At 41.4% G+C, this 27,937-nt stretch overlaps 1 non-coding gene across 1 annotated transcript; it reads right to left on the bottom strand.

The window, feature by feature from the left end:
• Positions 1 to 24,028: 24,028 nt before the first annotated feature.
• On the bottom strand, positions 24,029 to 24,131 carry LOC129547418 (U6 spliceosomal RNA). Its single transcript, XR_008684089.2, has one exon. It is a non-coding gene; the product is annotated as a U6 spliceosomal RNA (small nuclear RNA).
• Between the last annotated feature and the right edge of the window lie 3,806 nt (positions 24,132 to 27,937).

Here is a 27,937-nt window from a genome sequence, read left to right as displayed (position 1 = left end):
AGCAGATGCTCCAAACACTATAGTCCAGGCAAGGAGGGATGACACTGTTGGACACCATTGACCACTGCCAGATTCCCTCAAGCCTATCACTGACCCTCTGGTCATAGAGCCTTAGAAATTCAGGCTTCAAGGGTTCACGAGTCCAACTTCTTCTGCTCCTGCTTGAACCCCTTACCTCAAGACTAGACAATCAGCCTCAACTAACAGGGAGCTCACTCTATCCAAAGAAGCTAAATTCTTCTGCTGGAGCTGAAAGGAAGTCCTTATTCTGAACCCCCGCTGCTTCCCAAGCACAATGAAGGTGCTTCGCTCTACGGAAGTCTGTGAAACAGCCAGGTCAGTGGGGAAAGCATCTTTGACCATCCCTCTGAGCAGAAATAAAAGTGAGTTTCAGCCACATGTCAAGACCTCACCTGTCCCTCAGGAGTGGCCATTGCTGTGTCCCAATCACACCGAGTGGGTTCTGACTTTGCCAGAAGTGACCTTGCCAAGCCAGTGCACTCAGGTGACACATGGTAACCCAGATCCACTTCATCAGACTCTCTGAGATGTTGCCCAGGCATGGTACTTCAGAATGCTCCACGTGATTCTGATCCTCACCCGGACAGAGGAGCTCAAACACATGTATGTTCAGAAAGTCACCAATACACTTCAATCTGGACTGGAAAACCCATCCGGCTCTCTCTCATGGTCCTTCCTGGTTAGATGATAAAGTTTAACTCAATTTTTCTTTGATCCGAAATTCTGAGTCAGTTGTCAGTTCAGACTTAAGTTCAGCCATTTAGGATTCCCCCTCTCTCTTTCTTCCTGGGCATTAGGGTAGAGGGAGATGGGAGTTTTTAGACTTTGGTCAGCTTCTGCCCATGCATATTTGTTGAACTGCCTTGTTCTGCTCTTTGTTGAGGTCGCACTCACTCAAACAGCAGTGCACAGATATCTACATCTCCCATCTTCTGCCCGATGCCATGTCCATGCTGTTGCAGTACTTTGTAGGATCCCCTCACTCACCAGGATCAAGAGCCAGCTCTTCCCTATCATCTGAGTCCTTCTCGGGGCTCTGGAAAGGTGTCTATTCCCCACATCCCTAGGGAAAGGCAGGAAGCTGGGAGTCTCCTGCTCTGCTGAAATCACCTAGTTACCAGGCTTGTTTCACTGCAATCAATACTTGCCAAGGTGCAGGACCACTTTGGGCCTTCCACTTTGGAGACCCTGCTCGGGAAGCAAGGCCCAGGGATCATCTGCTCTTAGATCCCCCAATCCCTCTGGGGTTCTACTCAGCCCAGAAGTGGGTGGATGTCGTGACTGTTTGTCAGAGCACTCTTGCTCATCCCAGGGAGAGTGGTCACCTCCTCCACTCTAGAGTGGGAACTGGGAGTTGAGTCAGCAAGTACTCTTCTACACTTATTTTTAGGCCAATGCATGGACCCTTGGAGGCTTCCCAGGTTGCTCAGTGGTAAAGAATCTGCCTGCCAATGCAGTAGATACAGGAAATGTAGGTTCAATCCCTGGGTTAGGAAGATCCCCTGGAGTAGGAAATGGCAACCCACTCCAGTATTCTTGCCTGGGTAATCCCTTGGACAGAACAGCCTGGCGGGCTACAGTCCCTGGGGTCACAAAGAGTCAGACATGAATGAACAGCTGAGTACACATTCATTGACCCTTAGAAGCTCAAATACTAAAAATACGACTGCTTGTGTGTGCCTTAGAATTCCCATTCTGGGTATACATGTGGGGTGGGAGTGGTGAAGGACGTGTGTGGGGAACAGAAGAGATTGCTGGTTCTAATTGTCAGTAAAAGAAATTAGTCAATGCTTGGCAATAGAATCTATCACAGTGAGATTATGTGAGTTTGTAAGCTCTCAGGATGAGCAAGTGGAGGAATCTGGGCCAGGACTTAAGGCTTCTGACACAGAACTAGGGGTATGTGAGGGCTGGGCCACGTCCTTAGCAGCTCATGCCTCTGTCTTCCTGGTCCCCCCAGAGAGCCCTCCAGGGGAAGCACTTCTGACCCACTCTGTGTCATCAGAGACAGAAAGGAGGCTTCTGCTTGTCCCATGGGCAGATGTGCTGTCCCACAAGCTCAAGCTTAGGGGCTCGGGGCCTCAAGGGTTGTGCAGGTTGTCCCCATCAGACACCTCCCACCTCCCTGTCCAAGGAAACTGACAGGCCTCACAATTCTACACCCTGGGCCCAGTGAGAGTGAGAGGCAGCTCTGCTCTGACAGGCGGTTAATCTTTCGGTAAGTGGTACTCACTGCTGGTTCTGCCACTCAGCTTCTCTCCAGTACCGCCATCGACTGACAGCGCACGTCATCCTGACCTTACACTTCCCTGGGTATAATTGCCAGGATCTTATTATTTATTATCATTAATGCCTGTGTGTGTACAGAGGAATGCCTTTCGCCCCAACTCACTCATCAAAACAAAGTTGAAACTGTAGGGTGGCTCCCAGAAGGCTGGCTTCTGGGTCATGGTTGTGAGCCTTCAGGCCAGACTGTCAAAAGGCTGAGGCCACTTTCAATGCTGTGGTTGTCTGCAATCACGGGGTCTGGTAAAGCAGCAAGCTGGGGAGTCCTGCTTTAGGGAGGCCCCATACAGAGGCAAGTATCCTGCCTCCAGGAGCTTCCAGTACAGCCCAGACTCTCCTTCCTACACATGACCAGCCTGGAGCCAGACACAAGGCAGTGGGGACTCTTCAACCTGGAAAGTGGAGATTGCAAAAGTTAAATCTGAGAGCTCCTTAGGGATGCTCTACTACAAACCTTAATTTTCCTAGATGAGGGATTAAGACTCAGAGAAGGTTCTGCAGACTTAAGCTTGCAAAGGGGGAAGCAGAGTGGGGGAGGGAAGGATTGGGAGTTTGGAGTTAGCAGATGCAAACTATTGTATATAGGATGGATGAACAACAAGGTCCTACTGTGTAGCACAGGGAATTCAATATCCTGTGCTAAATCATAATGCAAAGACTATAAGAAAGAATGTATATATAATGTGACTGAATCACTCTACTGCACAGAAAAATTAACACATGAAACTCAGTTATACTTCAATTTAAAAAATAAAGATTCAGAGAAGGTTCTGAATCAGCTCAAGATCACCAAGACAGTTAGTGATGCGGTCAAGTCCAATGGCTTCTTTTCTTCATGAGTACCTAACTAGGATTTGCGAATCTCTCAGAAGTACTCACTACACTTAAAATTCAAGGTAAGAATTGTTTTCTTTTGTTGTAGTTGCATTTATTATTTTTTTATTTTCCAAACTGGCCCTTAGGTATTATTTAGTAGTTGTTATTGTTTTAAAATGCATAAAGTTGCCAGATGCTATTTTAGGCACTGTACCTTTTTCAAATTCTAATTTATTAATCCTCCTGACAATGACAATTCTATGAGTTATGTACTATTCTCATTTCATGCTATTCCTACCATTTCTGTTTCATGAGACCACTGAGGCACAGAAATGATAAATATATTGCCCAAGGTCATTGCATGCTATTCCCAAGTTTGCATGAATAGAATTAAACGCAGGCAGTCTGGTTGCAGAGTCTGCACTTTTACTCACTACCTTATATTGTCAGAAAAGTAACCTTTATTAATTTTATTAATAAAGAGTTGTACATGAATTGTCAGCTGTATATATGTCAGTCGATGTCTAGATAATACACTGGGAAACAAAATAAATAATGTCTCTGCCCTCATGAAACTTGCATTCTGGCATGAAAGATTGATAATAAATAAGTGGATAAAAATAAATAAGACGATTTTAAAGAGGGAAGAGTATCTTAAAAAACGATGTTAATAGTAAATAAGAGGGAATTACTTTAGTTAGAATGATTAGGAAAGACTTTGTTGAAGAGATGACGAGAAGAAGATAGCCAAATAAAAATTCAGAGAAAGAGCTTTCTAAAGAGAGGAAGAGCAAATGTAAAGATCCTCATATGATAATGAGCTTGGCAAGTGTGATGACCAAAAATAGAAAAATCAACAGACAGGTGGATGGATAGATAATGAATAAGGGCAGGGAATGAACTAAGGGTCTCAGAACATCTTCATCTTCCTCTGCCTCCTCCTCGTCATCCAAATGTTGTCACCCTCCCATAAAGTGAGAAGCAGAGGCAATTATTTAAATATCAATAGCCAAAAGAGACCACTTTCAGCAAAGGATGGTGTGACCATAATCTTACTTAATAACTGCCTGTGTTTGGGTTGTGGCTGTAACTCAAGTTACATCTCTTATATTTTTCTATATTTCTCAAAAGTTATAAAAAACACCTGAACACTCATTTCATATTACCTGCTCAGAAGCCAACCTGGCAATTTTCTATTTCAAGGAAACAACAAAATTTTCCCTTAACCTCACACTTCAAAATTAAACAACACACTTCTGAACATTGCATGGGCCAAAGATGAAATCTCAACAGAAATCTAAAATATGTACAGCTGCATAAAAATGAAAATATAGCATATCAAAATATGTGGTATGCAGCTAAAACAGTGCTGAGAGAGAAATTTATAGCACATTAGAAAAGAGAAAAGTCTCAACTCAGTAATCTAAGCTCTTACCTCAAGAAAATAGAAAAAATAGAAAAAGAAAATAGAAAAAGAAGAGCAAAGTAAACACAAAGCAAGCAATAAGGAGAAAATAATGAAGATTACAGCAGAAATCATTGAAATTGAAAACAGGAAAACAGTAGGAAAAAAATCAGTAAAACATAAAGCTGGTCCTTAAATTTTTTTTTCTTTTAATCATAAACCTCTTTCAAGACTAACCAAGATGAAAAGAGAAAAGACACAAATCATCGAAATCAAGGATGAAATGGAATATTACAACAGATCCCACAGCCATTAAAAGATTAAGTGTAGAGTAGAAGGAACAACTTTATACTCAGAAATTTAGCAACTTAAAAGAAATGGACTGATATTTTAAAACCACAAACTACCAAAACCAAGTGAAGTAGATAACCCAATTAGTTCTATAATATTAACTAGATTGAATTTGTCATTACGAATTTTTTAAAAAGAAATATTCAGTGTCAATGGAAAATTCTATCAAATATTTACAAAGGAATTAACAAAGTTTTACATAATCTTTTCCAGAACATAGAAGAGGAAGAAGTACCTCCAAAGCTACTTTATTTACCTTGATACTGCTGCTGCTAAGTCACTTCAGTCGTGTCCGACTCTGTGTGACCCCATAGACGGCAGCCCACCAGGCTCCACCGTCCCTGGGATTCTCTAGGCAAGAACACTGGAGTGGGTTAATACAGTGCAAAATAAGACAATTACAGGGACTTCCCTGGTTGTCCAGGGACTAAGACTCTGTGCTCCCAATGCAGGGGGTGCTTGGGTTCAATCACAGGTCAGGAAACTAGATTCCTCATGCCACAACTAAGAATTTGCATGCTATGACTAAAGATCCGGCATGCCACAATGAAGATCTAAGATCCCATGTGTTAAAATTAAGACCCAGTGTGGCCAAATAAATAAATAAAAATAAGACAATGATAGACCATTGTTTCTTATGACTTTAAGCACAAAAATCTTCAACAAAATATTAGCAAATGAACCCAGCATTATAAAAGAAGAAATTAGACACATGATCATGCTGGATTGATTTCAGTTATGCAAGATGGTTCAACATTCAAAAATCTATCAATAAATATGCCATATCAACATGCTAAAGAAAAAAATTGCATGATTATATCAATTGATGCAAATAACACATCTGACAAAATTCAACACACATTCGTATTACCAAAAAAGAAAACAAAAAAAAAAAAAACCTTTCAGCAAATCAGAAACAGAAGGGAACTTTCCCAACTTTATCAAGAGCATCCACAACAGCCAACACCATACTTATGGAGAAATATGGAATGCTTTCACTCTAAGACAGGGATCAAAGGCATCAAGTTTCCCCCTTACCATTCATCCAACTGAGTACTAAAAGTTGTAACCACGTCAATAAGGCAAGAAATGTCATACAGATAGGAGAGGAAGAAATAAAACTGTTCCTACAGTACGGTCCTGTGCAGAATCAGCTCAAATTGTGCAAAGGTACATGCATGGGATGCCTTTAACCAAATCCACTTAGTAATGTTTTCCTTACTTGATCTGGTGCTAGAGCTCATGGCTAAAGATAACAAGGCTACATTCAGCATTTTGGGAATATCACTCTGCCATAGTAAGATGGCTATCTAGGGCACACAAGGACACGGGTGAAGATTCTTGGTAAGGCAAGGAATCTGCCTAAAGGAGGCCCATGCTGCCCCCCATGCTACCCTGTGATCTTCCAGCACTTGGGTCCTCTTTGCTCAGCAAATCTATTTCTCAACACGATTGTCAAAAAATGCATGTGTTTTTTTGAAGGTGACTTAGACATCTCAGTTGCTGTGTTTCTTTTTTCCCATTTGCAAATAGATGTTTTCAAAGCAGAAGCCCTGGATGGTACACTTAACAGTAAGGTTGTTGGCTATGAGCCATGTGCATCCTGGTGAGTGGACACCCAATCCTGCCAACAGGACTCTCTTATGGGAGAATTGACACAAAACACTAGAAACTTAGAGCAAATATCTTTGCTGACACAAATAATTCCTACTAGGACACTCTTTTTAAATACAACAATCTCTTTTCAAAAATAATTTTTTGAATATAAAGCCTCCATCACTTCCTCCCCCACCACTCAAAGGGAGATGTCTAATCCGTTCATAGAACAGTTCCAAGCAGAAACTAAGTTTTCGATCATTTGCCAATGGCTGCTATACACTGGAACTGATCATAGACAGAACAGTGGCTCTTTAAAGCATACATATGTTGGCTCTGCCTGGAGCCGGGATCTCAATCCTCCCTGCCTGTTGGAACCATCTGGAAGCCCCATTCATAGAGGCATGGATTTCATCATTCTGACATGAGATGAGGCATGAGGATTTTTTTTAAAGATACATGTTTTCTCATGTGCAGCCAAGACTGAGCGGTACTGGCCTAGAAATAACAGACAAGATGAGAATTATTAATTAAGCAAACTTTATTGAGCACTTATTATGTGGCAGGCATGATGCTTGAATGCTGGTGGGGTTTTCCCAGTGGTAGCATCCTAAAATCATATGCTCTGGGGCTGGTACTATTATCAAATGAAAGACAAAGCCATTCGAACAGCAGCTATGCACACACTTCTTTAGGAAGGAGCTGAACTCTAAGACATCCTGTTTTATTCAAGCAAGACCACAGAGCTCGACATAGCCAGCAACGACAGAAAGTAAATCTGTAGCGGCAAGGGAGGATCGGAGACAGGGAGAGATATGACCATAAAGATTGTACATTAAAGAAATCTCCAGCAATTCCAGAATATTGACAAAGGTACATGCTGATAGCCAAAGAGCATGTAAGGATTTTAATACCACATTTCCAGTTATGACTAGAGAAGCATAATTAGGTACTAAATTACAATGTTAATATTCATTTGAACAAATAAGTACTTGTAGTCGTCGCATCAGGGGCCTGGGAGGGCAGCAGAGGAGTTGATTAAATGGACGAGAGTTTCTTTGAACGAGTTTCATCCTGTGTTTGGTAAGGTCGGCTCTCAGCGAAGTCTTTAGAGGTCAAGACGTGGCCTGTGAGTGGTGTCATTTATTTTGCAGCTACTGTCAACAGATTCAGAAGGAAGCAAGTAAACGTAAGCAATTACAAATTATAGCACATAATGCATGCTAGAGAGGAATGAGGGAAAGAGTCCAGGAGAAGGCCACTGTGAGGCGGCCATTCAGGACGGTGGATACACTGATTCAGGGATTCACAGAGGCACAGTGTGGGAGGAAGTTCTGAGCAAAGCTGCTCAATTTTCTAGAAAGGAAAAGGGTCTTGCTGAGATCTCCTATCATCATGGACTTATCTATTTATACTTCCATTTCACCCCAAAAGAGTCTGAGGTGGGGCTTACCTGTCATGTGCAAGAAATTAAAGTCATTCCCTAAAAAGGACAGAAGCAAATTGAAGTAATGAGGAGGAGAATGGGAAGGGTGGCGGCAGTGGGGGGGCAGTTAGGGGAAAAAGAGGAGAGGGAGAAACACACACACAACACACACACAGCTACCTACTTGAGTTCCTTACTGAGGTCCAAACCTTAAATAGAGCACAGTTTTTTCACTCATTTCCCCAGGAATTGGTTGTCTTCCTACACAATTTCTTTGGGCCTCATACAAAAGGTAAGATTCCATATTAAGCAATACTAATTAGCTGGGGCCATCTCAGTATGTAACAAAAGCAAATCTATCACCAGCTGCAGAGAAAAAAACAACAGTCCTCAGCTCCCCCAAACCCCAAAACACATAAGCTCAGCATTTTAACTGGCTGGGGTAGGAGCCATTATTTTCATTAATGGAGCTCATTTTTATTTTATTGGGCTTTTTTACTATCAGATTAAAAGCATGTTTTTATTGTAGTTTTTTTCTAATGCAATCTTGGATGATGTGCTCAGAATGAATGGAATAGTTATTGTTTTAATTATTTTTTCATTTGGTGTTTTTATTTCGTTTGTTCCTTTTATTTACTACTCTTAAGTTTGCCATAATAACACTGGTGCAGGGTGCTGGGATGCCTCCAGTCAGCATCCCCTCGGTGGCCGGCATCTGCTAAAGGCCAAGAAACAGGAAGAGTGCCAGCACACAGATATTTTCAGAATCCAGGGGCCGCTCGGACCCACAGCACTACCCTACTGATGCAGGACATGAGCCCCCTTCTGCTCCTGCTCTGAGCCAGCCTGACTCACTGGATAAGGAAAAGGTGGGCAGATAAGCCAAGGGGCATGCTACTCACCCACAGCCAGTGTTGATCCCCTGATGCCCAGTTACCTATGGGATGCCTATGAAAACTCATGGATTCGACATGCAGAGATACTCAGCTAGACTTGGACACGTGTTCCCTGCCCACGAACGGAAGGGAAGACCACAGAGGCTGTCCAGTAAGTCCAGATGTCTCAGCCACCCAATCTGCTTGAGCAGGCAGGATTTCTAGAGTTCTTATTTAGCACCAAATTTTGAGCATGTGAATTTGCTGTCCCAGGAAAAAAAATGAAAAAAATATCAGACACATATATGCCCGTAATGATCTGAGGAAGCCTCTTTTGGTGCCATGTGTGTGCAGACACACTCTCTCTGGGGCTGCCCTCCTCTGTAATGCAAGAGAAAGTCCACTTTCTACAGAAAGCCTAGGCCAGAGCTCGCATCTGCTGATGCCTCTCCCTCTCCCTGGCTTCCTACTCCCTTTCCTTTCCTGATCCCCTGTCTGCCTGGTTCCCATTTGTGCAGGAGTAGTCCTTAAAACCCCACTCCAGTGTTCTTGCCTGGAGAATCCCAGGGACGGCGGAGTCTATGGGGTCACACAGAGTCGGACACGACTGAAGCGACTTAGCAGCAGCAGCAGCAGCAGTCCTTAAAACGGAGAAGGCAATGGCAAGCCACTCCAGTACTCTTGCCTAGAAAATCCCATGGATGGAGGAGCCTCGTAGGCTGCAGTCCGTGGGGTCGCTAAGGGTCGGACACGACTGAGCGACTTCACTTTCACTTTTCACTTTCACACATTGGAGAAGGAAATGGGAACCCACTCCAGTGTTTTTGCCTGGAGAATCCCAGGGACAGGGGAGCCTGGTGGGCTTCCGTCTATGGGGTCACACAGAGTCAGACACGACTGAAGTGACTTAGCAGCAGCAGCAGCAGCAGTCCTTAAAAGATGCTATAGGCTCTCAACCTGTTTGGCCTGTGAATTTCAGTCTAGCAAAGATCTAAAGATCATGCTGGTGCACTTTTTAAAGGACTTTCCATCACGCTTCCTCTTGTAGACCCCACAAGGCCACTGTCGTCTGAGCTTTCCTGTCCCCTAGGCTCATCCACCCATCTCTGTCCCACTCATCTCACTCCAGCCACCTTGAAGGAGCCCAGCCAGCCTCTGCCTGGACAGTGCCCCAACTCCACGTGCACCGCTTCATGATTTTGTCTCCAGAAGGGATTCTCAGAGAGGCCTCCCTGCCTTCCCCCATCTCTTCTGGGGCCCTCATCTGTCTTTGCTTTCATCCTGGCACCTGTCACTAGTGACCTTATATCACTTACACTTTTACTGGTGGTCCATCCACCTGGGAATGAGCAGAGTGAGGGAAGGTGCTGTATCCCTGGGCCCCACACAATAGCATTGGGCACTTGGAAGTTCAAGAAATATTTCTTGAAGACACCTAGCTCTCTGTGTGTTAGAACGTGGTACATGATAATAAGTTCATGTTTAGTATACAGGGACAAGCCAAGAAACACCAAACATGTCAATACCCAGAAGTGGCAAAGACTTGTTCGTTGTCAACTGACTTCCAATGGATGAATCAGGAATTTCTGGATGTGAACCCCCGACTCAACTTCCTCCCTCCAGCCCTCCCCAAACCAACAGAATATTGCTGAGACCTATTAATTTTGTTTCTAAACAAAGATATCTAAGGCATTAAAACCCCACACAAATTTCTTCTTTATGAATGTTGAATCACTAACTCAATTTATTGCATCCTTTGAGTCATGCATGTCTCATTTCATAAAACATATTCTTTCTAAATTAGCATTTTACATAAGGATTGAAGCAGAATGTTGAACTCAGTTTAACAGAGTCTCAGCACTAATTTCTGGAAATGAATTCCACTTAAAAAAAGATCCTGTTCCCTTAAGAGAGGTGAACACTGCATCTAAAAAACTATTTTTTCTCCTAAAGATAATTTGGAAGGAGTTCTCCTACCCTGGAGAGAATGTCCAGATTTAAGTTACATAAAATAAAAGAGGTCTATTTATCATGACCCACTCTCAAGTGCCAGGGCTCTGTGGGATGCTGGGCAAGGGGCATGAAGTTACCAGCTCCATGGACTGGTAAATTGTCCTTCCATAATGCCCTTGTAAATTCCATAGAAAATAAAGTTATATTTAACCCAGAATTTCTGGAACAATAGGGTGTCAGTCAGGCAAGGAGTTCTTGACTTTTTAGGCAGACTATTGTTAGTTATTTCTGCCAAATATGCTTTACCTTTAAAAAGTGCTACAGGAGTAGTATTCTACTGTATATATGTACCTCATTTCCTTTATCCAGTCATCTGTCAATGGACATCTAGATTGTTTCCATGTCCTGGCTACTGTAAATGGTGCTGCAATGAACATTTGAGTACATGTGTCATTTTGAATTATGGTTTTCTCACGGTATATGCCCAGTCAAAGGACTTCCACTGGACAGCTAGTGGGATTGCTGGATCATATGTTAGCTCTATTTTTTTTAAGGAACCTCCATATTGTTTCTCCATATAGTAGCTGTCTCAATTTACATTCCCACCAATGATGCAAGAGGGTTCCCCTTTCTCCACATTTTCTCCAGCATTTATTGTTTGTAGATTTCTTGATGATGGCCATTCTGACTGGTGTGAAGTGATTCCTCATTATAGTTTTGATCTGAATTTCTCTAATAACTAGTGATGAGCATCTTTTCATGTGTCTCTTGGCAATATTACTCAGCCATAAAAAGGAATGAAATTGTAGTGATGCGGATGGACCTAGAGTTTTTCATACAGAGTGAAATAAGTCAGAAAGAAAAAAAATTGTATATTAAAATATATTTGTGTGATCTAGAAAAATGGTGTAGGTAAGCCTATTTGCAAGGCAGGAATATGAAAGCAGACATAGAGAATGTGTGTGTGGACACAGGGCAGTGGTGAGATGAATTGGGAGACTGATTTTATACACTACCATGTGTAAACAAAGATCATGGCATCTGGTCCCATCACTTCATGGCAAATAGATGGAAGAACAGTGGAAACAATGTCAGACTTTATTTCTGGGGCTCCAAAATCACTGCGGATGCTGACTGAAGCCATGAAATTAAAAGACGCTTACTCCTTGGAAGGAAAGTTATGACCAACCTATATAGTATATTAAAAAGCAGAGACATTACTTTGCCAACAAAGTTCCGTCTAGTCAAGGCTATGGTTTTTCCAGTGGTCATGTATGGATGTGAGAGTTGGACTGTGAAGAAAGCTGATCGCCAAAGAATTGATGCTTTTGAACTGTGGTGCTGGAGAAGACTCTTGAGAATCCCTTGGACTGCAAGGAGATCCAACCAGTACATTCTAAAGGAGATCAATCCTGGGTGTTCATTGGAAGGACTGATGCTAAAGCTGAAACTCCAATAACTTGGCCACCTCATGCGACGAGTTGACTCACTGGAAAAGACTCTGATGCTAGGAAGGATTGGGGGCGGGAGGAGAAGGGGACAACAGAGAATGAGATGGCTGGATGGCATCACCGACTTTATGGACATGAGTTTGAGTGAACTCCGGGAGTTGGTGATGGACAGGGAGGCCTGGCGTGCTGTGATTCATGGGGTCGCAAAGAGTCGGACACGACTGAGCGACTGAAGTGAACTGAACTGAACTGATGTGTAAAACAGACAGCTAGTGGGTACCTGCTGTATAGCACAGGGAGCTCAGCTCGGTGTTCTATGGTGACCTGGATGGATGGGATGGGTAGGCAAGGCAGGGCAATGAAGGAGGAGATATATGTATACATAGTTGGAGAAGATTCTTGAGAGTCCCTTATACTGCAAGGAGATCCAACCAGTCCATTCTAAAGGAGATCAATCCTGGATGTTCATTGGAGGGACTGAGGCTAAAGCTGAAACTGCAATATTTTGGCCACCTCATGCGACGAGTTGACTCACTGGAAAAGACTCTGATGCTGGGAAAGGTTGGGGGCGGGAGGAGAAGGGGACGACGGAGAATGAGATGGCTGGATGGCATCACCGACTCTGTGGACATGCGTTTGAGTGAACTCCGGGAGTTGGTGATGGACAGGGAGGCCTGGCGTGCTGTGATTCATGGGGTCGCGGAGAGTCGGACACGACTGAGCGACTGAACTGAACTAAACTGAACTGATAGCTAATTCACTGTTGTACAACATTGTAAAGCAACTATATCCCAATTTTTAAAAAAGTGCTTCAGGAGATAACAAAGCTGTGGGCCATATATTTATAAAAGAGAGTATTCAGCATTCATGGATACGTATGTGTCATTTAGCTGGAAAGGCCCTGGGATGCAAGTTGGGAGCCTATGGTTCAGTCCTCAAGTTAAACTGCGTGCAGGCTTCTGCATTGGCTTGCCAGTAATAATAGACTGCTGATAATTAGCATTATATATTAAATGTATATTATACAAATTATGTAATTAGACATTATATAATCATAAAAGTGATAATAGTCAATACTTCTTGAGTGTTTTTTCTCTGCCAAATGCCATTTGAAGCCCCTTACAGGTGCTGCCTTGTTGAATTCTCACATGCATAGTACTGGGCAGTACTATGATCTCTCATTTTAGATGAAGACTTTGGGGTACAGAGGTTAGGTGGCTTGGTCAAGATCATGGAGCTGGTAAATAGCAACGTCACCTCTGAGCTCTGGCCCCAGATGCCACGATGAAAATGAGGGCAGGTGAGGGCCCAGGGAGTGATAGGGAAGGTAGAGGGTGAGCAGGCTGGACTCTCTGAGAATCCCTCCTGGAATAGGGTCATGAAGAGGTCTTCAGGGAGCCTCCAGGCAGAGGGCTACCTGGGCTGCTTCAAGGGGTGGCAGGTGTGGCTGTTCAAAGATGCGCAGATGAACCCAGGGGACAGGAAGGCTCAGATCACAGTGGCCTCAAGGGGTCTGCAAGGAATTACAATTCTGTTTTGAATATATGGGAAGCCTTTTGAGAAGGGTGTTAAAACAATCTTTAGATCTTTGCTAGATTTGAATTCAGAGATTGAGAGCCCACAGCATGCTTTGGGGACCATAATTATGCAACTTCAGTCTCCTTCTGGGTAACAGTGGTGCTTGTTGGGTTTATGTGAAATGAACTGAGTAAAGCTATTTTCCCAAATGCTCAACATTCTAATTCTGCCAGAGATTTTGCTCTTGGCCATAAGAGCTGAGTCTCAACTTCCATTTCTCACTCATCATACTCCATTTCCCACCTTTTACACAGTTTCCATTCTGAGCTAAAGAAAAAAGCAAAGCTGGACTGTAGCCTTGGCATCCAGGGGCAGGAGCCACAAGTTCAGTCTCAGGGAGAGTCAGTCTCTGCCATCCGTGTGCTCAGACCTTTAGTTCTGAAGACCCAGCCATGACTGGCTTCCCAAGTAGTGCTCTAGACTGGAACCCTCATTCTCTGCACACTGGTCATCTTCAGCCTTAGGTCTCCTCACTCTCTGCCCCTTGCTCTGTTCCAATTTGAAGGCTTTCTACAAGACTCTCCTGGCTCAGGTGTGCACACTCATAACACGTGAGCATGTGAACATCAGAACATGGATATGCATACCCAGGACATCAGAACAAAGCAGGCCAGCACATTCATCAGACTGGAGAAACGTGTGCTGTTGGAGAGCATTCAAGGATTGTTGGTTTCACTTTTCTCCAGCCCAGTAATGAGGGAAAAGAGAAGAATGAGCAAGGGCGGGGGGGGACTGAGTCCCTTTGAGATAATGAAGAGTGAGCTGTCACTGCACACCATCAGAGATGGCTTTTGGGAGGAGACTTGTCACGGGGATGTGAGCCGACAAGGCTGTGGACACCTCAACTGCGAGGTCTCCATCAAGAGAATGTGCCAGAGTGGGCCTAGCTCAGACAGCATCTACCTGTGAATGTCAAAACTGGCTTGAAGGCTAGTATTTGTTTCTCTGGCCCACTCCCTCATTATTTCCATTCTGTACGTTCTGACCCAGCAGGAGAAATGCTGGAGGTGGATACAGACCATCCTGAATATCCTCTGTTTTGAGTAGCATCTCAGGCCCCGCCAAGTTACACAACTCACATACTGGGCCAAAGCGGGCACCTATAAAAAGAGCCTCTCTCACAAACACTGCTGCTACAGACACACACACACACACACACAGAGTGCTGGAGAGCCTCCCGCACAAACTACTACCTCGTGCACACAGGAAGTCCTGGATTTAATGGCTGGGCTTATCTTGTGCAACATTCCCAAGGCTCCATTTTTCATTAAGCAATTTTTAAAGAGTTTTATGACCCCGTGAACAATAATTTTTTTTAGTGAAAGCAGACTAAATTGTAAGTGGCGGTAATTACACCAAACTAATTGTAGGCAAAATTAGTAAGAGGTCAGATCCGTTTGGTCGCAAAAGAAAATATATGCTTGGATCACACCTTAAATGATCTCCTGGAAGCTAATTCATCACCGAAAAAAAAGGAATCTTCCTAAATTAACAGTAGTCTCTCCAAGAACATTTGCAGGGAATAAGATTTCCTCTTTGGTTTGGGTTTTCGTTAGATACCTAATGTATGCATGTGTGTGTGTGTGTGTGTCTGCCTGTGTGTCTTCGTGTGTGTGTTGCACATGTACACTGGATTGGATTATAGGTTTTCACAGCACCAGTCCAGATAGCTAAACACCTCCTTAGTGGAGCGCAGACTGTGATCTAGAAGCCAGAATACTTAGTGCATCTTAGTGCCCTCAGAGCTTGTGATGGGACCTTATCCAGCTCAATCCTTCTCTCCTAGATGGGATCATTGCTGCCACCTCACTATAATGGAGGAGTACTTTACAAAATTTCTAGGAGGACGAAAATCAGGTGCCTCTCCTGTACACATGCTCAGTAGATGTTAGCAGTCCTCCAGCTGGCCATCAGTGCTTGGGGACTGAGACAGCCGTAGCTTCTGCACATGTGTCCAGTGATGTCCAGTGTCCATGTGGTGGGAAAAGAGGTCCAGTAGAAGCCCCGTTAGGCCATACGCTCCCTTTACAATCTGGGTCCCGAGAAAGGGTCATCCAGCCAGTCACAAAATGTGTCCAGTGACAGGAAGCTCACAGGTCCTCCTCACAAGGAGTATCATCTGGGCACTCAGTAACCTTTTACCTGTAATGAAAGGATGCCCTCACTTTTCTCAGCCCTCTGGTTCCTGACAAGCTATTATCTGAGCATCCACACCCTATCAAGACAGTATGGGTCCCTCTAATAGTTACCCTCCAAGGTCTAGGGATGGAAGTGGGGGATCTTTCCAGTTTAGCCCAGGGGTAAACTCAAAATAATCGTGAGGCAATGGTGGTCGGAGATGCCAGTCTGTACCAGGACTTCAGTAGAACTGAGAACTGGGGATTCTATTCCAGGGCATGGAGGTCCCTGTGGACTATTTTCCATGACAGATCCTGCATTGCCTCCTTTGGCTTATTTCACAAGATTTTTGTGGACTGCTCCTGCCTACTTTGTGAAGCTGTATTGCCTACCACACTGTACCCATCTGAGACCACTCTGTGCCTTTGACTTGAACATAGTGTTCCTTCTGGAACTCCCTCCCTGCTACTTCTCCACCCACCTATATAACTGCCCCTCATCCTTCAAAACAAGTCAAGTATCACAGTCTAATTGATGAAGGGGTCCTCATCTCTCATGTGGGATAGGTATCCCTGCTCTGTCTTTTATAGAATGCAGAGTTTTCATCCCCAAAAGCACTTTTCATGCTGTATCGTCGTCATCAATTACCTACTCCATGACAGCCCCACCTTCACCAGGCCTTGAGTCCCCATTCCCAGCAGGCGTGTCTGTGAACCCAGCATCCAGCCTCATGCCTGGAAGTGGGGTGGGGGAAGCAGTCGATAAATGTTTGTGAAATGAATGAATGGGTCATGCTGCCTACAGGTCACTCTTCAGTGGCTACATCAAGTTTTCTTTGGTCAGTTTTCAAAAATAAGCAGCACTTCCAGGAAAGCACACCTAGCATATGCTCACTTCCAGAAAATTCCACACCAGGGTTAAAGGCATGGTTTTGACCAGCATTCTGGACCCAAACGTTAGTGCAACACCCGAGTTGACATCACTGAGGAAGAAGAGGAAGGGGACAATAGGAAATACAGGAAGATGAGGTTCGGAACAGCTGGGTAAACTCATAAAGAAGCTAACCTTTGCCCCTGTCTCATCCAACTACCCAGCTTCCCAGGCAGAGTGAGGCAGGGACGTATGCAGATCCCTGGCCCAAAGGGAGAAACGCTCCAGCAAGTCCTCATGGCCTCTGGCTGAGAAAGGTTCCCAGGAAGAAAGGCCAGTCAGAAGTTCAGGTTTTGCATAGAGACAATATGGCTGCAACGACTCAGATCCATCCTGAAATCTTTCAGCAGTGGCTTCAGCCAAGTAGCTACAAGAAGGGCCCTCAGAGATACAAAATCTAAGAAAAATAGTCCTGGCATCTAATTACAACAGTGCAGTTTGCTGCTTTTATCTGTAATTGGACTGTATAGTCTTTCATTCTAATTTACTTTACATCTAAACTGTGATAATCAAGACAAGCAGAACAGAATGGTCTCTAACTGGCTATCCTACTGACACCCGTTAATGCCTAATTATAACAACTAAATTAAAGATGCGACTGTAAAGAGGTGGAATATCAGTTTGAAGCATTTAATTCTGTGGAAAGAAGTAGAGATTTTAAAACCCAAGTAAGAAAATCAATATTATGCCTCATTATATTGGTATTGCCAAACAGATTAATGAAATTAAGTATTTTGTTGTGTTGCTTTTCTTTTTCCCAATGTTATCCTGATGCAATGATGGTTTGTAATGAAGGAGTACTGCAGGGGAAGAAGTCTAAATGCAGAGCCAATTTATACACCGAAATTGGGAGATAGCTAATCTCATTTATAGAGCAAAGGTTTTCTTTTGATATGGGTAGATTTTTAGATAGGCATCATGGGTCTGGACTTTGCAGTGTCATGGAACCAAAGTAAAATCAACCCAAAGCTAAGGGAAAGTGCTTTCTCTCCCCTTCTCATGAGCAGACGTGTCGACAGGGACCATCTTGACAATGTCAGAGTTCACAGACACTGCAGTTTGGGAAAAACATCCTTGAAACTTGCTGTGCCGGTGGCCGCCCAGTCTATCCCAGGCTAACAATGGCCATCCATGAAAATGCAGAATGTCAGGGGCAGAGGAAAGCTGGGCAGATGAACAGATGATTTACCACATCTCCAAGAGCCATTTGGTTGGTTGAAAATTGGAGAAGACACAGTGAGATGAAGTCACTGTTCAGGTTTAACAGCAAAGCTTGGAAGTAGAAGGCCCAAGGTTTGCAAAGGGAAGCTGTGATGCTCCCGGGTGAGGCAGCGCACACGCGTCCCAGACAAAGTGGCAGCAACACGTCCACTCAACCTGCCCCATACGCTTTTATTTTGTTTGCTTACTGTTTCTTCCTTCCTTTCTCCTTTCCTTCTTTCTTCTTTTTTCTTTCCCTTTCTGCTTTCCTTCTTCCTCCCTCCCTCTCTGTCTTTCTTTCCGACAATTGCCCATCCTAATTTCTAAGTCTTTTAATTCCAGGTCAACATAGGACTCAAAAACGCTAATAAAAATTGGCACATGATGACAGCTGAGTCAGCATCTGAGTCATCCATTTTAGTGCCCAGGCCACAGACTTGCATGACAGCAGATCTTTGAAGAATCCAAAGATCTTGAGAGGGAGACTAATCATTTTGAGCAATCTCTGGAAATATCGTGGGATTGGATTTCCTGACCAGCGAATTCCTGTGAGTGAACAACTTGAGGGTTATGGTTTCAGACCTCTTCTCGGGCCAAGGACAGTATGACAATGAAGCAGGCTAAGGTCTTGCACCATGGAGCTTTCATTTACTCCATTTATACTTTCATTTATAACTACTTTCATTTATAACCGGTTTAGGTGGGGCTGCTAGACCCATTTGGTAGAAGGAACTGAGAGCTGGGGACCAACCTGGAAGGAAAACCCAGCTTCAGGAAACATACCCCGAACTTCCAAAAGTCCAAAAACTTTTGAATCCCAGATTTCAAAAATCAAGAAAGAAAACATGTGAATTTCCACTTATAATTAAATTTTTGTGTTTGGAAAAGAAAAATTTATTGTGAATTTTCATACGCCATCATGTTTTCAGATTCCGGGGCGTTTACCCATCTGGTAAGCACATGCATGATATGAAGGCAAGGATGGTGGTTCCCTGGAGACAGTGATCACTACAGGCATGGGAGGGGTCACAAGCCCCATGAGAAAGGGACAGTATAGCTCTTGATCCTGCAGGACCAGAGATGCCTCTAATTGTTCCTGGTCTGCAGGCATTCAGAGAGAAATGGCTGCAACCTCCTACCAGTCCCGCCTGTCAGTTGCACAAACAAAGCCAAATAAAAATTGTTAGCGGCCGCTGGTCCCACTGCAACAGATGTGGTGCCTCTGTACCATCTTGTTTGCTCTTAAGGGCTTTAAAAAAAAAACTGAAAACAGACAGATGTAGCTTGTCCCTTCCATCTTATTTACAAGGCTGCAGGAGCACCTGTGGAAGAACGGGTTCCTGCAGAAATCCTTGACTCCCACTCAGATGACCTGAGACTAAACCAGCCAGCTCAGCAAACCCATCTGCAAATGATTCTGGGTCCATCTGCGCATGTTTGCTCTAGACCTGGAGGAACTCAAAGAATCATCCTCAGAATAATCCCAGGTGCATAGCATCACCACACCTTCTGTGCATGTGATCTTTACAACGTGTACACCTTCATCCACACATATGCTGAAGACCTGCTGTGTGCTGCTTGGCCCTGAGGTCTGTGGGCTGACTCTTGGTTCAGCCCAACTCCCCATCACACAGGCTGCTTCTGTTATCTGGCCTGTATCCCTTTAGCCTTGGCTTTGAGAGCAGAGCCCCCAACAGCCAGTGAGGGCTGTAAGGCCTCTGACCATCCCTGCATTGTTTCTTCTGGTTTCAGATGAAGTGGCTGGTGTAGAAAACCAACATGGAAGCAACCAGAGTGAATCCTACCCCTGAAAACAAAGAAGAGTCATACTTCTAAGCAGAGCTGGGGCTGTGGGGTATCCCCTGCTCTCAGCTTGACTCCAGGCACCTTAGAAAGCCACAGCCCCATACATACCATTAAAGACCATTTTCCTAGTAATTTATTTCATTGGCAAGGGTGATGGAAGGGCAATGACACAACTTGTGACTTTGTGTAACAACTGCCTCTTTTTCTTAAACTTTAGGCCAAAGCTTTTGCTGTATAACAAGCCACTCTAAAATTTAGTGGCTTAAAAACAATCACATTTAGCTCGTGCTTCTATGAGTTGGTTGGGTGGCACTTTTGGTTCAGGCTGGCTCAGATAATCACAACTAGGCTCACTTGGGCATCTGTGGTCAGCTGGTGAGTAGGCTCAGGGCTGGATGTTCTAAGATGTTCTTGGTCAGACTTCTGGCATCTGGCAGGCTGTTGGCCAGGATGATGAGGGTGGCTGGGCCGCATGGCTCTCATCTGGACCACAGGGCTTTCATCATGTAGCAGCCCAGCCCTGGCTTCCTCCCGTGGTGGTCATAGCAAGAGAGTGAAGCCAAATGTGCGTTCGAATCTCTGCCCATAGCTTGTTTCCCACTGTCCCATTGGCTACAGCAAGTCCCGTAGCCAAGACTAGAGTCAGTGTGGGGGCACTGCTTAAGAGTTTGGATGCCAGAACAGGAGGAATTCGTAACCATTTTTGCATCCACTACAGTCGTCTTTTGTTTATTTTTCATTCTCTAGTCTTTTTCATTCAATGACTCGATCATTTATTTTCAACACTAAGTGTTTATAAATGATGTACAAGTTCAGCTTTGCAATCCCCAATTGTTTGCTCGAAAGAACTACTGTATGCCAACTAAGTACTAGGACTCTATTAGTAGAGAGTTTACTTTGAACTTGATTTTCAATGATGTTTTTAAAAGTCATTATTATATAGCTTTATGTATTTCTGCTAGCTCAGGAGACTTCTAGAAATGAACTAGATATCTGTGCCCTAATGTGGAAAACTATTCTGATATATGAAGTGAATTAAAAAAAGAAACTGACAGTTATACATGCACACTGTATGAGTTCATTGTTAAAGTGTGTATGCCATGTATATTGTATAACACATATGACACATGGGACACACACACATGCAAACATGCATGGGAATAAAAACATACCAAAAAAAAAAGTTCAGCTTTGATTCCCTATTTAGCACACAACATTTAGGAAAAAAAATTTATATTACAGTTAGATCAATTGTTTGCCTGTATTTTTTCTACTTTCACTATGTTTTAGTTTTAAAATTTGGCTTATTTCCTCTTCTTTAGATCTTTTTAAAGCCATAAGTTGTGTTTAATTCTCAGTATACCATGGATATTTGAAAAGTGTATATATTTGTTTGACACAGGTATGCAGTTACAAACAAATGTAAATTATATTTGGATATAGGATCAACCTTGTTAGTAGTATTTTAAAATTTTCTCTACTGTCGTTATCTGCCTGATCTGTTCATTTCTGAAAGGAGAACATCATGTTGTTTTCATGGGTTTTTACTTGATATATATTTGTGCAAGATTTGACAGGAAGTAAGAAATAATTATACAAGAATCATGTATTTTTATACTCCTGGTGAAGTAAATTTTTATCAGGATAAAATAACTCCTTTATCCTGCTTTATGTTTGTTGTGTAGAGTTTCCTGTCCTATTGACATGGGCCAAGAATCGATAGAGCCGTTAATAGTGAGGGTGCTGGTTTACTAGCTCATTTATCGAGTGAGTATAATTGTGAATTAGTGTGCTTTTTTACAGTAAAATTTGCTAATATATTTAAAATTATAAAAATGCTTATCCTATTTTAAAATTGAAATTTTATGGAGATAATTATAGATTCATATTCAGTTGAAAGGAAAGATACAGATAAATTCCATGTACCTCTTTCTAGTTTTCACTGCTGATAGCATTTTGCAAAACAAGAGTATAATATCACAACCAAGACCAGGACATTGATACAAGCCACAAATATCACTCCAATGTCTCCAATTTTACTTGGACACAATTATACTGTTACATATATGTACATGTTATATATATGTATGAGTTATGTATATTCAGTTCAGTTCAGTCGCTCAGTCGTGTCCGACTCTCCGCAACCCCATGAATCACAGCACGCCAGGCCTCCCTGTCCATCACCAACTCCTGGAGTTCACTCAAACTCATGTCCACAGAGTCGGTGATGCCATCCAACCATCTCATTCTCGGTTGTCCCCTTCTCCTCCCGCCCCCAACATTTCCCAGCATCAGAGTCTTTTCCAGTGAGTCAACTCGTCTCATGAGGTGGCCAAAGTATTGCAGTTTCAACTTTAGCATCAGTCCTTCCAGTGAACACCCAGGATTGATCTCCTTTAGAATATTCAGTTCTATACAATTTAATCATGTGTACAGGTTTGCATATATGCCACCACAGTCTAAATACAGGACCTTCCATCATCACAAAATTCCCTCATCACTTTTACAATCATACCTTCCTCCCTCCCATTCTCCATCACTTGTCCCTAATTCCTGCATTTATAGCATTTTGTCATTCGAAAAATGTTCTATAAAATATTAAATAGTATGTAACATTTGGAGATTAGATTTTTTTCACTCAGATTATTTCCTGAAGATCCATTCAAGTTGCTGCATGTATCAATAGATTTCTTATTTCTATTGCTGAGTGATTATTTCTTGTACTGTGTATACATACCACAATTTAACCATTCACCTGCTGAATTCATCTGAGCTGTCTCTAGTTTTGGGGCTATTATGAATAAAGCCACTATAAAAATTCACATGTAAGTGCTTTTGTGAACATAGTTTTAATTTCTCTGGAATAAATATTCAGGAGTACAATGGGGTTTCTCAGGCAATTTCATGTTCAGTTTTATAAAAAAAACTGACCAACCATTTTCAGGGATGGCTATATCATCTTATATTTCCATCAATAAAGTATTAGTGATTTAGTTTTTCCACATCCTTGCTAGCCTTTGATAATGTCACAATTTTTATTGTCACCATTCTGATCTGTATGTAGTGATATCTCATTATGGTTTTAATATACATTTCCCTGCTGGTTCACTATGTTAAATATCATTTCATGTGCTTATTTGCCATCTGCATATCATCTTCATTGAAAAATCTGTGTCTTTTGCATATTTTCTAATTTGAGTGTATTGAGTTTTGAGTGTTCTTTAGATATTCAGAATACTAGTCCTTTGTTGAATAAGTGGTTTACAAATATTTCCACACAGCTTATTGCTTATCTTTCATCCTCCTCAACCTGGACTTTCACAGAGGAAAATCTTTTAACTTTGATGAAGTCCAATTTATCAAACTTTTCTTTTATGGATTGTGTTTTGGTGCCAGATCTAAGGACTCTGCCTAGCCTTAGATATCAAAATCTTTTCTTTCTGTTTTTCTTAAAAATTTTATGTGGTGGTTTAGTTACTAAATGTCTGACTTTGCCACCCCATGAACTGTAACCTGCCAGGCTCCTCTGTCTATGAGATTCTTCAGGCAAGAACACTGGAGTGGGTTGCCATTTCCTTCTCCAGGGAATCTTCCTGACCCAGGAATCAAACCCAGGTCTCCTGCATTACAGACAGATTCTTTACTGACTGAGCTAATGATTTAAGTCCATAGTCAATTTTGAGTTAATCTGAGGTTTAACTTGAGTTTAATTTTCTTACCTGTAGTAAGAAATTTTCTTACCCCTAAGAAATTTTCTTACCCCTATTCTAGCACCATTTGTTGAAAAGACTACCCTTCCTTCACTGAATTGCTTTCACTCCTTTGTAAAAAAGAATATGGAATTTATATTTTAAAAAATGTACAGTAAGATTGAAGGCAAAAGGAAAAGAGGACAGGAAAAGATGAGACAGTTAGATAGCATCGCCAACTCAATAGACATGAATTTAAGCAAACTCGGAGAGATAGTGAAGGACAGGGAAGCCTAACATGCTGCAATTCATGGGGTCACAAAGAGTTGGTCACAACTTATCAACTGAACAACAACATTGTTTGTAAACTGTAAAACATTAGAAGTAACTTTTTATAATAAAGAGATCTACATATACAAGTGTATAAATAAAAATATATATCATGTAGATAATATATGCTTGTGTGTTTAGATAGTAAATCACCAGAAAGCAAATGATTTTTAATAATAGAGATAAATTGAGGTTTAAAAAACATGGAATACTTAATGAATTTGTGTCTCATTCTTATGCAGTATCCATGTTAATCTTCTCTTATCATTCCCAAACTTTTTATATGCACTATCAGAATGCATACTGCTCATATGTTTTGACTCATCATTTTTGCTTATGAAAATTCCTTTCTAAAGATGCAGTATGTGCCCACAGCTATTTATACAGCATTATTTATAATAGCTAATAAAGAAAGACGGTGATAAGTCCAAAAATGCTACACAGGAAAAGTGTGTTAGTCATCCATTGCTGTGTAACAAATTGCCCCAAAATTTAGCAACTTAAAACAATAGCTTATGTCATAATGTCTCTGATATCTACCCATGACTTATCTGGGTCCTCTAAATGAGAAAGACTGCTTTCAGATGGCAGCTGAGGCTCAAGTTTTTCCCTGAAAGTTCAACTGGGAAAGGATCCATGCCCAAGCTTATTCATGTAGTTTCTGGCAGGTTTCAGTTCCTTGTAGGCTTCTGGACAGAGGCATCAGTTCCTCTTTGGGTTTTGGTCAGAGCCTATCATTGGAAGGACTGATGTTGAAGCTGAAACTCCAATACTTTGGCCACATGATGCGAAGAGCTGACTCATTTGAAAAGACCCTGATGCTGGGAAACATTGAGGGCAGGAGGAGAAGGGGACGACAGAGGATAAGATGGTTGGATGGCATCACCAACTCAATGGACATAGGTTTGGGTGAACTCCGGGAGTTGGTGATGGACAGGGAGGCCTGGCATTCTGCGATTCATGGGGTCACAAAGAGTCAGACACAACTGAGCGACTGAACTGAACTATCTTTAGTTTATTGATTTGTGGGCTCCTCCATGTTGTAACTTGCTTTACTGTAATGAACAAGCAGAATGAATGCAAGCCAGTGGAGGAGTCCGTTGTCACCTAATCACAGAAATGACTTCTAATTGACTTTGCTGTATTCTATTCACTAGAAGCAAATTCCTAGATCCAGCATACTCAAAGTAAGGGGAAAGATATGAGTGGAAATACAAGGAGGCAGAGATTTGGTAATCTACATCAGAAGTTGCCTGCCACAATAAGTAAATAACTACATTTTATTTGTTTATACATATACAACTCAATGTTGTGAATCCATTGAATTTTCTACAGTAATTGCATTGTGTATGGTATTGCTGTCATCAGTAATGAAAAAAACCTCAATGACTTGTGATTCCATATCAAGCATTCAAAATATGCTGAACTGGAGCCCAAGGGGAAGATGAGAAAAATATTAGATGGAAAAATATCTGATCAAGGCTGAGAATTTTTCAGGTTAACTCAAAAAATATAAACTTCAAATAAATCCAAAAGCTCCAAGTGCACCAGCCCCAAGCATCCTATATCATGCATTGAACCTGGCTGGTACACTTGGATGAACCAGAGGGATGGGATGAGGAGGGAGGTGGGAGGGGGGTTCACGATGGGGAACACATGTACACCCGGGGCAGATTCATGTCAATGTATGGCAAAACCAATACAATAATGTAAAATAATTAGCCTCCAATTAAAATAAATAAATTTTTAAAAAATCCAAAAGCTCAAGGATCTTCCAGTAGGTAAAATGAAAGTCATACCAATGGATACTTTATCATAATTGCTAGAAAACTATGGTTAAAGAGAAATCTTAAACCAGGAAGAAAATGATTCTGAGAAACAAAGTATAAAAATGACTGTTTATCTCTTATCAGAAATACTGAAAGTCAGAAGACAATAGAATTATCCCTTTAAAATACTGAGGGGAAAAAATTGTCAACCTAAAATTATATATCCAGTGAAAATACTAATCAAAACTAAAAGTAAAATAGAGACATTTTAAGATAAGCAAAACCAAAAAGTTCATCACTAGTTGACCTATTACACGAGAAATGAAGGAATTTCTTCAGGCTAAAGAGAAATGATACAAGATGGAAACTTCAGCCTACATGAATGAAGAGCCCTAGAAATGGCAAATACGTGGAGTGAATACGAAATACATTTTCCTCATTTATTAATTTCTTTAAACATTATTTGATTATTGGAAGAAAGAAAATAATACTGTATTGTAGATTTTCCTTATATGTAGAAGTAAAATGTATGTCAACAACAGTAGGAAGGATGGGAGGGTGATTACTGGACGTATACTAAATACTAAAACCAACAAAGAGGTCTAGACATAAAAAATAAAGAATAAAAAAATGAAATACTAAAAATTTTTGATTAGTCTAAGAGTAGAAGAAAAGGAACAATGAGAAAATAGAAAACCAATGTGACTCAATAATAATAATATTATTAAACCCTATTAATATTAGAAACTGCAATACTTTGGCCACCTCATGCGACGAGTTGATTCACTGGAAAAGACTGGAAAAGACTCTGATGCTGGGAAAGGTTGGGGAGGAGAAGGGGACGACGGAGAATGAGATGGCTGGATGGCATCACCGACTCTGTGGACATGAGTTTGAGTGTACTCCGGGAGTTGGTGATGGACAGGGAGGCCTGGCGTGCTGTGATTCATGGGGTCGCGGAGAGTTGGACACGACTGAGCGACTGAACTGAACTGAAAGCATAAAGACAAAACTATATGCTGACTGTAAAAAACACTCATCAAATATAAAGACACAGATAAGATAAATATAAAAGGATGGTAAAAAAGATATATTAAAAGTAAGAATGAGAAAGGTGATACAGCTATATTCCAATCATACAAAGAAGATTTCAAGATAAAAATATTTCTAAAAATAAAAAGAAACATTTCCTACTGACAAAGGGTGAATTGTTCAAGAAGACATGCGGAGTGAATGCACACATGACAGCAGATCTTCAAAACACACAAAGCGAAAACAGATAAAGCAGTGGGAGAAACAGACAAATTTAGAATTATAATGGAAGACTTTTATCTTCTCTCCAGTAGTTGATAGAATAAAAAGAAAAAAGAATATTTGAATATTCCCAACCAACTTAACCTAACTGAGCTACATAAAATACAACATTCAAAATCAAAATGCATATGTACATATGGAAAATTCACCAAAATAGACCATCTGTTGAGAGATTAAAGAAGACTCAATAAATATCATACATTGAAACAGAGTATTTTGTGAATATCATAGAATTAAATTGTTAAAATTATTAATGACAAAATTAGCAAACATTAAAAAATTTTAATATACAATGATTGGAAATTAAACAAAATATTCTAAATATGCCATGGATCAGAGAAAAATCATAATGCAAATTATAAGTTATTTTAAAAGGAATAATAATGAAAACAAAGCACTTTAAAAATTTTAGGATACAATGAAAGCAGCATCTGAGGTAATATTATAGCATTAACTGCTTATATTAGAAAAATGAAAAGGCTTAAAGCAAAAAAAAAAGAAAATAGTGTAAGAGTCTAGAAATAGATCCACATCTATAGAGGCAAAGATGTTTGACAAAGTCACCACAGTAATTCAACAGGGGAAATAATAGTCTTTTCAACAAAAAGTTCTGAAAGATCTCAATATCCATATGAAACAAGATGATCTTTAATATCTACCTTACACCACTGACAATATTTAATTCAGTGTAAACTGTAGACCTAAACCTAAAAGCTCCTGTTAGAAAAGATAGGAGAATATCTTCACATCCTCAGGGCAGGCAAAGATGTCTTAGTGAAGAACCCAAAAGCATTAAATAAAAAAGAAAATAAATACTGATCAATTTAACTCCGTGAAAATTAAAAACATTCATCAACAAATATTGATAAATAAATGGATATGCAAGATAAAGACAGGAGAAATATGTCAAATGACTGTACTTAGAATATACAAATACATCCTATATGTCATAATAAGATGCCCCAGAACCACTGGGCAAAAAGCTTGAACATAACTTCACAAAGAAAGATATATGAATGGCTA

This window comes from Moschus berezovskii, chromosome 22 (assembly GCF_049115385.1).
Source record: "Moschus berezovskii isolate FMDL1 chromosome 22, NW_MosBer_1.0, whole genome shotgun sequence".
Taxonomy (NCBI): Eukaryota; Metazoa; Chordata; class Mammalia; order Artiodactyla; family Moschidae; genus Moschus; species Moschus berezovskii.
The sequence above is the reverse complement of the archived record's forward strand: the minus strand, read 5'-3'. Positions and strand labels throughout refer to the sequence as shown.